Source organism: Vipera ursinii (assembly GCF_947247035.1).
Source record: "Vipera ursinii genome assembly, chromosome: 9".
Classification (NCBI taxonomy): Eukaryota; Metazoa; Chordata; class Lepidosauria; order Squamata; family Viperidae; genus Vipera; species Vipera ursinii.
This window is the reverse complement of record NC_139523.1, coordinates 10,121,300-10,132,030: the sequence shown is the minus strand read 5'-3', so window position 1 is coordinate 10,132,030 and position 10,731 is coordinate 10,121,300.

Sequence of the window (10,731 nt, the reverse complement as noted above, 5' to 3'; positions counted from 1 at the left end):
TTCAGAACTGGTCACAAGTACCTTTTGGGGAGTCTGTTGTAACTTTGAGGAATCGCTAAGCAACCAGACCTGAAAATTGCCCTCTGTTTCCGTGCCTGTCGTGCATGGGGCTTCTTTAACTCGTCATGCAATTATAGCCCCTTGAAAATTGGGATGAGTGGGGATCCCTTCCCTAGGAGCATGGACAATCTCTTCAAGATCTGGTAGTGATGCCCTGTCAATGCAGAAGCGGCATCCACTGCTCTGCAATGGCATTTCCCTGACTACAGATACACCTCTGATGCTGTCAGCCTTGCGAGGTAGTCCAGACAAAAAGGCACGCTCAGAAGGACTAGTTCTTACTTTATTGTAGGTTACACTAGCATAATCTGGTGAGACAGAAAGTACGTCTCTCTCTGTCAGGCTGTAAAAGCCAAGAAAGATACACTGAGGTTCTTCCAAGCAGCCTCTTTTAATGTCCCTCACCCACAAATAGAAATGTTGCCGAGCTAAAGCAGATGACTTGTACCAGGAAACATATACTCTGGGAACTATTAGGGAGGAGCTGTCTTAACTCTCTTTCTCCCAGCAAACTATCTAAGCTTTCTGGTGTTTTGCTCCTCTGGAATGCAGCCCCTCCCTACTGAGAATCCAGACTACATTCCACCACACTCTTCCCACCCACGCACCCCTCTTGCTTTTACAGTGCAAGAAGATAGAAAGGGTTCCTTCTGAGACGTTTGCCATGGCCCCATTCCTTCTAGGGGTTCAGCCATCTCTTATCTAATCACTGCCAAATCTGCCGCTCTTCCTCCTATCTCCCAAAATCATTCCCACGTACCATTAAAGATTTGGGTTGATTTGGCAAGTTCCTGCAACTAACTCATATAATCTATAGAGGGGGTGCTCATTTCAAGCGAGTCCTGGGATTGCATGGTCCCTAGAAGTCCACCTTATTTTAGGACGTCTGAAGGCTCCTTCAAGATAAAGTTTGAAGTGTCCCATAACTAGCAAAACAGGTTTCCTTGGATCCTGTGAGAAAGATGATAGGAAAGTATTTACCCTGCAATAACTGATCAACAGAAACAGCCTGCAGGTCACTGAAGGAAAGATATGATCCAGGGACAGCCAAGTAGGGCAGACGTCAGTGGAGATGAGAAGCTAATATTAAAAACCCATTTCCCAAGCTGGTTTATATAATCTGATAATTTTTCTCTCCTCTCCACTACCATGCCTGAAAGCCAATGATAAATGCTGACAGTATGACCTGGTTTGGTAATTAAATGTTTGCAAGAAAAAAACCAAAGTTCACTGAACATCAAGATCCTAACAATCAACCTTGAGCTTCCCATATTCTCAACTGTTGCTTTTATTTGAGCCAAAGGTCATCTTTCATTATTGGGTCGATTTGGTTTTATTTCCTGCTCTGTTTTTATGTTACTTCATATCATATCATATAAAAAGAGCCTTGGTGGAGCAGTGGGCTAATGCCTCCTTAAGTAACACCAGCTGCCTGCAATTAGTGCAGGTTCGAGTCCCACCAGGCTCAAGGTTGACTCAGCCTTCCATCCTTCCCAGGTAGGTAAAATGAGGACCCAGATTGTTGGGGGCAATTAAGCTGACTTTGTAATAATGCCGCTTGGGGGGGGTGTATGAAAGCCCTAATAAGCAGGCATATACATAGAATGAAGGCTACTGCTAAGCTTGTAAGCCGCCCTGAGTCTTCGGAGAAGGGCGGGATATAAATGGAATTAAAATAAAAATAAATCATTGTTAGCTAACTTGGCTACTGTTTAATGGGGAGCGAGCTATCGGTTTGACAAAAACTAAAGTCATGTTAAAAGGTGTCTAGATTTCTTTTACGTTTTCTTCTTTTCCAGGAACAAAGCAAGCCTGGAAAAAGCAGTTGCAGAACACAGTGGGACCATCCTTCCTGGAATGTATATTTTAATGATAAGATAAATTTGGAGACCAGGAAATTAAACGATATCATAAAACAGGCCCTGCTTATTCAAATGACATGAAGGGCTGGATTTGACAAGTCTGTGCTTTAGATTCACCATCTTCCGTTTGCCTTGAGATATCATTCCTGTAAAACATGGAATCTCACCCCGGGGGAGGGGGATACGTTTATCACTGAACTTACAGAGGTTTGTGAAATCAAATGCACTTTGCTCCAAATTCAGGGCTAAGGACAGAAAACATGCAACTAGATTAATCTTTACTTAGTGTTGCTTTCCATTAAAATAACAGCTCCCCCTAGCTTCTAGAACATCAGCTGTAGTAGGACAACCTATTCCAATTTTGTTTTTTCTCCCTTTACTTATCCAAGTTTCTGGATTCCTCCCCGCTTTTTAAAAACTTGCTTTTTACAAAAAAAAAATCAAAGGGTTGGATGTCTCTCTCCAGCTTTAAAAAAATCTAAAGAGGATCCGACAGGTCCAGAACAATTGGAAAAGCAACTTGGCATACCTTGGCATTCTTTTCCTCCTCGTTTACCAACTTTGGTAAAAAAAATTGTGATCCGTCGGAGAAGAGAATTGACCTGGAAATCAGTGTGGCTCTTTGAGTGAAAAAGATAACACTCTCTCTCTCTCTCTCTCTCCCCCCCCCCCTCTCTCTCTCTCTCTCTCTCTCTCTCTCTCTCCCCCCCCCTCCGGAAGAAGGAGGCAAGGGCAAACTACTTCTGAAATCTTGCCAAGAAAACTGCAGGGACTTGTCCAGGTACTTCCCAGAAGTCAGAAACTGATTTCAAGGCACATGCACACATGCACATGTATTAGGGGTATCTTGGGGACATCTTGGGGGAAATGGAGCAATTTGTGATTGGCAATTTGTAAAATTGAATTTGGAACTGTTGCTGCACTTATGTAAATCCTGTTTGTAGCCACACACTGGCTTTAGTGGTGGTGCTAGTGACGGTAGTGTAATGACATTATTGGAGCATGGGAAAAGGGACAATTGGGATCAAATGGTTTAAATATTACTGGTCTGTAAAAATCCTGGCAAGGCTTCATGACATAACCCTCCCCTACACCACTGGTCCAGCAGGGCTTCATTCCCAAACAATTGTCATGTGCAAAGAATCAGGACTGTACGTTAAGTTCCAGTTAAGAAGATTTAAGTTAAGGAGGAGCTGTGGTGGTGGTGCAGTGGTTACAATGCAGAATAGCAGGCTGACTCTGCCCACAGCCAGGAGTTTGATCCTGACTGGCTCACAGTTGACTCAACCTTCCATCCTTTCAAGGTTGGTAAATGAGGACTCAGATTGTTGGGGCCAAGATGTTGACTCTGTAATCCAGTTAGAAGGGGCTGTAAAGCACTATGAAGCAGTATATAAGTCTAAGTGCTATTGCTATTTATTGCTGAAGCCTACACACAAGAATCTAGTCAACTAAAAGTCAGCACTAAACTGGCACTAAATAAGGATCAACAGAATTTAAGGAGGGCTGGATTTGGAGAGTTTGTGGACACATAATGATTCTAGGCTGAGTCCTCTTTTGACTCCACCCCTAGGCCCTACCTCTTCTAAATAACTCCCAGTACCTGCTGCTTTCTTCCATCCCAGCACCACCCCCTTCCTGGCCCCCAACACAGTTGCAGATGGCAACAAAGGGTGAGCAGGTAGAGGGAATGGTGAGAGTCCTACCTGCCCCCATCAGCTTTCAGGCCAGATTTCCCCACACCAAGGGCTTTCAAATGGGCAAAGATGACGTTACTGGAGTCCTATTAGCACAGAGCCCCCAGGCTCCTCTATTGGGGTCAACCTCCAAAACAAACACCAGAAAAAGTAGCTGGGGATGTAAGATAATAAAGCCAATGATTGCTGTCCTGAGAACAATACTTAGAAAACAGAGGAACAAAAGAATAGAGAAGGGAGGATTATCAGTAAGACGATCCAAAGGATACTGTGCTGGAACAGGGAAGGATTAAGATCTGTTTGCACATTTCATTCACTGAATGTCAGCCCTCCCAGGTAAACCAGACAAAGAGACACAACTAGAGGAGCTAAATCTACTTTTTTTATAAGGCTACATGAACAGAATACAAACTTCCCATCACCACTTTTGACTGCTTGATTTGTTAGGGCAAGTCTAAGGCAAATCTATCCTACGTTTCTTCCTTTAAGCCACTGACATCCCTTCCCCTCCTCCTTCAAATTCATTTTTCACATGCCACTACACAGAATTGTCCCTTTTCCTGGGGTTGTGCTTTGCATTAAAAACTTCAATGAGGTATTTTTTCAATCTTGACAGTTTGAAGATGGGTGGACTTCAACTCTGAGAATTTCCCAGCCAGTCTTAAAAAGTTGGCAAGGTTGGGAAAAAAATGGCAAAACAAGTAGGATGGATGCAACACAGTGAAATTTCCCTCCCCCCCCCAAAAAAAATCTAACCAAGGTTAGAAATAACCCAGTCTAACATGTAACTAGCATGTTTAAAAGCAGCAGCTAGGTTTACACCTGACCTGGTTAAGCCTAGAATGTAAACACAGCCAACTTTTTCTTTTCTTTCTTTGACATTTATCCTCACAGCACCTCTTTCTAGTAGCAACTGGCCACAAAAATGGGCTAAATAATTCACATGTGATTTATACTTTGAGATTAGGAGAGAGAAAGAGGATCTCCGTGAATTTGCTAATAGTCTAGGTTCTGGCCTGTGCATGCAACAAAATAATTTAGGGGAGAAAAAATGAGTGGCAGAGTGAATTGGACTGCGGTGTTCTCTGAAAAGCAATAAAGTGCTCAGCCGGAGGGACTGCCAAGAATTTTCCCCTTTTCGATTCACCAATTGCAGAAAATTACCAGTAGCCTGCCTATCTGCTTTTCCCTTTTTTTTTTTTTTTGGCTTGCAACAAGGGGCAGCGGCGGTGGCGGGGGGGGGGGTCAACTTATTTTCTAAAGCACCAGAAGGCAAGACAATAAGCAATGGGTGGAAAATAATCAAGGAGAGAAGCAACCTGGAATTAAAGAGAAACCTCCTAACAATGTGAACAATTACACAGTGGAACAGCTTTGGTCACCGCGATGTAAAAAAGTAGTGAGACTCTACAAAGAGTGCAGAGAAGAGCAACAAAGATAATTAGGGGACTGGAAGCTAAAACATATAAAGAACAGTTGCTGGAATTGGGTATGTTTATTTTAATGAAAAGAAGGATGAGGGGGGACATGATAGCAGTGTTTCAATATCTCAGGGGCTGCCACAAAGAAGAGGGAGTCAAGCTATTCTCCAAAGCACCTGAAGGCAGGACAAGAAGCAACGGATGGAAACTAGTCAAGGAGAGAAGCAACCAAGAACTAAGGAGAAACTTCCTGACAGTTAGAACAATTAACCAGTGGAACAACCTGCCTCCAGAAGTGGTGAATGCTCCAACACTGGAAGTTTTTAAAAAGAGATTGGACAGCCATTTGTCTGAAATGGTATAGGGTATCCTGACTGAGCAGGGGGTTGGACTAGATGACCTCCAAGGTACTTTCCGACTTTATTATTGTTGTTGTTGTTGTTGTTATCTTGCCATTAGAAGTGGTAGGTGCTTCATCACTGGAGGTTTTCAAGAAGAGATTGGACAACCATTTGTCTGAAATGGTATCAAGTCTCCTGCTTGAGTAGAGGGGTTGGACTAGAAGACCTTCCAAGATCCCTTCCATCTCTATTCTGATTGACTGACTGTGTGCCTCTTCATCTGCCAAGAGATTCACAGGGCAGGCTTTCCGGAGCAAATGTCCAGGGATTCCATGTCAGCAATACAGTATATTGGGGGGGGGGGTGTTTCCCACTTGCAATAACTGGTTGTGGGCCCATTGTTTATTCAAGTGGACACCATTCAAGGGTCACGACAGATCAAAAAGAGTGAAATCCCTCACCAGTAACTCTGGTTTGTCACTTGCTGAAAAGCATGTGCTGGGTCAGATTGCCTGTTTCTAATACGCACAAGGACTGCTTAGATTTTATCCTACTTGAATGGCACTAATCGCTGTAGCAAATTGAGGTAATTGCATAATTGCATTTCATAAGTACACTAAACACAGCAACATAGAGAGGCTAGGATTGTATAACATACTAGGCTAAAACAGGGCTGTCATTCATTCTGTTGCCGAAACTCAGCCACTGGGTTTAGCCGGAGTTAAGTGTGCCTTGTGCCCTCCAGTTATATTGCTCTTGTATGCTTTGAGGCATTTGTGTGTGTCTTTGTTTTACACAACCTTAGGCTAATGAACCCACCCCATGGACATTTTCTTTGTTTTCAATTATACTTTCATTATTTTGATCAAAAAGCCAGGCAATTCCTTTCCAGCGAACAAATGTTATTAAAAGCCATAAGCTTTTGGGAACTGTAGCTCACTTTATAATCAAGAGCGGTTTTGATTATGTCAGATTTAAATTGGGACAGAAGGCAGGAAGGGTTGAGGGTATAGACAAGGGGTCTTCAAACTTGGCCCTTTTATGACTTGTGGATTTCAACTCCCAGAATTCCTCAGGGTTTCCTGCCTGAGCAGGGGGTTGGACTAGATGAACTCCAAGGTCCCTTCCAAATTATTATTATTATTATTATTATTATTATTATTATTATTATTATTATTATTATTATTATTATTATTATTCTCAGAGACAATTGCAGAGGGGGCAGTTTCTCAGGGCAGCTCCATACGAATGGTCTTCAAAAGAGGCAGCCAATTCGTCATGCACCAAATGGACATCTGTTCAAAGCAGCATTATGAGCGAATCCACACGCCAGCTATTCTTGCTAGCTCTGGTCTGACAATGGATATGACTGCTCCCGAGCCAGAAAAATAATCTGGATGTCTCAATGCAGAGAGATCATAAATCCTGGATGGTTTCCTCCATTGTCATTGAAGTGACATGAGATAATTCTATATTTAAGGCGGAAGGGGTGGGCAGTTTATCCTTAGACACATTCTTGTGGAGATAGTCATGCTTAATGCCATCAAGAAAGGGACAGACATCACTCCAGTGGGTACTGTTCTTCTTCAGAACTCAGAACTTCACCAACCCTGCTCAGGTTTTCCTCTAGTCTGCTGGGATCCTAAGCATTGGGGAAATATTTATCATCCTCAGATTATTAAATCAAGGTACGTGATCGTCTGCCTTCTCAAATATGTAACTTGCTTTGAAAGGTTGTTTGAGATGCTTCAGTTTTGCTTTGCGTGAAATAATAGTTTGATAACTATCCCACCAGCTTACTTTACAAAAACATTTTGTTCTGGATTTTTTCCTCTGCCTTAAGTTACTATGAAGAGGAATACAATTAAAAACAAAAGATCCATTCTTTTATATTAGGCTCCAAATAGCTTCTGTTTATTATTTCTAAAATACGTTGCATCCCTTTATTTATCAATAAAGGTAGCCTGGGTGACAGTGAGATATTTCCATCACATCATATCAAATCATGGCCACATCTAACTTAATTCATGACTAAATCTTTCTGTTTTAGGTAAATGCAAAGTATAGCTTATAGGTTCCAATTTTTCTCTAGGTCCCAGAGTTTTGGGGCTCAGAGATGAAGAACAGCAATTCAGGATTTATAGATGACCATGATACAAATCCCTATGAGCAAATTCTTCCAACCTAGAGGAACAGACAGAATGTCTGCAGCCTTTGGACTCCGTTTTCACATCTGAATCATCTTGCAATGTGAAGTAGAGTACAGCAGATCCTTTGAGCTTGTGAGCTTCTGAGGATGTCAGCAGAGCATTAGAACAGACACTGATGGAATCTGTGCTGCCTCAGAGGTCTTCTTCTGGCAGAGGTTTTTATGGGCCAGAGTCCATGCAAAAATCAGCCAGTTTCCATTTATTGTGTCAGAAGACTGTAAGTTATTTCCACTCTTCTGTAAAGTTAAACTTGTAATACTTCTCAGAGATAACAGGAAAACAGGGGACCTGAATGAGTATGTCATGTCACCACAGCTGGGATTACGGAAGTACATTTGCACAGCTGCTCCAGTCTCCATAATGGTATCATACAATCTCTGGAATACAATTTAAAGGGTAGCTTTTCCCTCTCATTTCAATCCATAAAGGTAAGTGTTGTGTATTAGGTTTTAGGAATCAACTATTCACATGTTTGAACGCTAACAGTTCTGGCGGGAGTCTTAGTGGCGGGATTGTTAGGTTCAATCTGATTGGTTGTATGAAAGTATATAAGCTTGCATGTATGCCCTAACTCCCCAGTACAGTACAGACATGATTGCCAATAAAGCAATAGTTCACTTGTACTCATCTGCCTGGCATCTTCTCTACATTTCAGAACCCGATACACAATAGTAAGATAAAGGCGACTGTGTTCCTCAATTTACAATTAGCGCTTACCGACCCTTTGAAATTCTGACACACCAGAACAGCTGCTTTACAGCCCACAAAGCACTTCTGGCCATCGTAAAATGTCATTTTACACACACACACACACACACACACACACACACACACACACACACTTATCAATGTGACTGCATTTTGGATGCCTGGCATCCAGACTGAATTTAGAACTGGTAGCCTCCCACAGTCACATGACTGTGATGGTTTTTGCCAGTTTCTGGCAAAACACATCCACTCAAAAGAATGGATTTGAACTTATGACTGCAGCATTTTCTTAATGACCATGAGGATTCATTTAACAACTGCTGCATAAATGTTGTAAAATTAGGTTCGATCATACAGATGCCTTTAGTATAATGACTTAAGATCGGAAATTTAATTCCAATTGTGGTTGTAAGTCAAGGACTACCTGTATAAATAGATATTATATTTCCTACTTCCCCAAATCTGAAAAAAGACAATAATTGGGACATGACCTCTTCCTGTTTTGTTTTTATACCTCTTAGGAGGCAACACTGTGTAAAGTAGCTATTGACAATTCTCTCCTCTATAAATGTGTTTCATTGCCTTTACTGTAAAGCCATCCAAGCTGGTGGCCACCATTACATCTTGTGGTGATGAATTCCACAGATCAAATTCCTCTTAGCTGTCCTAGATTTCCCCATAGCTTAGCTTTATTGAACTAATCTTGTATGAGAGAGAAAAGAGTATTTCTACAGCAACTGATCAACAGAAATCTTTGATTTAAAATTACTACCATAATCCTGATAAGAACCTGCCAAATATATGTTTATTTATACTGCATATAAAGTATGATTTGCAAACACAAAAATTTCCTGGGAAATAGATCATCAAGAAGGGTACTTGTTTTTTGCATTGCAAACTCTTTTTGCAATTTTGAGATGTTTTGAGATTGGGATGGGTGTTCCTTTTGTAAATTTGCATCAGAGGAACAGTACCCATAAAACAGGATGAGACATAGCTGCCATCTTAAACTTTTTTGATTCCCCTCTCTTGAAACCCTAGCACAACCATTCCAGGTGCCCCTTCAGTGCCCGTTCAGGAGCAATGAAAAGAATTCTTTTCAGCCTTTCTGTCTCAACTGGTGTTTGCAAAATCCTGGAGCATCTGACTTCCACCCCATTCAGATCAGCCACCTGTTCGAAAGATGTGTTTGTACCTGCTGAGCGTCCTGTGCAGAATCTTTTCTCAGCTTTGGCAAGTATCAGTTCAGGTGGGGAGAGAGACAGGCAGGGCTTCCTTCAAGGCCAAACCCATTGCTTTTCCTTTTTCTGTTTTACCCCGATGAAAATAATTACGTCACCTTTGCAGCAAAAAAATCCTAGGTGAAGAACATCCAGGCTGCCTTACACAGACAAGACTGTTGTGAAAGAAGCGTAAGGATTTTAGAACTAGGAGTTCAAGAGCATCTCATTCATGGCATTTTGCAAAGGGAAAAACTCTTCTCAGATGCCCTCTGATCCATTATGGCCTTCCTCTTGCAGATCATGAGAACCAGAACATCTTAATAATATTCATTTGCATACTGCTTTTCATCTAATTGTCATAAAAGAGTTTGCCACAATGCAATCACCATGCAACCAACAAAGCATTAAAATAATAGGATCAAACTCTCTTCTTCAGTCAGAAGCAAACACATTAAACTCAAGGGAAAATGTATTCTGATATAGGTCTAATGGTAAAAAGCTCATCAACGAGGCTGGCCACATCAAGAACAGCTTGTATGAATAATGAAGAGAAGGCCGAGGGGTGACATGATAGCAGTGTTCTGATATCTCAGGGGCTGCCCCAAAGAAGAGGGAGTCAAGCTATTCTCCAAAGCACCTGAAGGCAGGACAAGAAGCAATGGATGGAAACTAATCAACACTGGAAGTTTTTAAGAAGAGACTGGACAGCCATTTGTTTGAAATGGTATTGGGTTTCCTGCCTGAGCAGGGGGTTGGACTAGATGACCTCCAAGGTCACTTCCAACTGTATTGTTGTTGTTGTTGTTGTTAATTGTAACTCAGCCATTATTCATTGTTTGCACCACAAATTAGATCATCTTCACAGATTCAGTGGATATGCCAGGGTGTACCAACAAAATCTGATCATCCAAGCCATTATGATCCTGATGTCAACACATCTATACCTTGAGATAATCTTATAAGTCATTGGGCAACCCGCACAACTGACCTGAGAATAAGTATGGTGTGGCTCCAGTTGTGCACATTACATCGCGGTTGTTCCAGTCCATGTTAACTGAAGTTGGCAAACCATCTCCACCAAGCCCAGGGCACTGCAGTCACCTAACTAACCCAAAGGTTCCTGAGATGTCCGTGTCTCTGCCTGTCCCTGACACTCCTAGTCTGGACAAGGTTCCTCAGAAATCCTTGATACAGATGTTTATTGCTTCA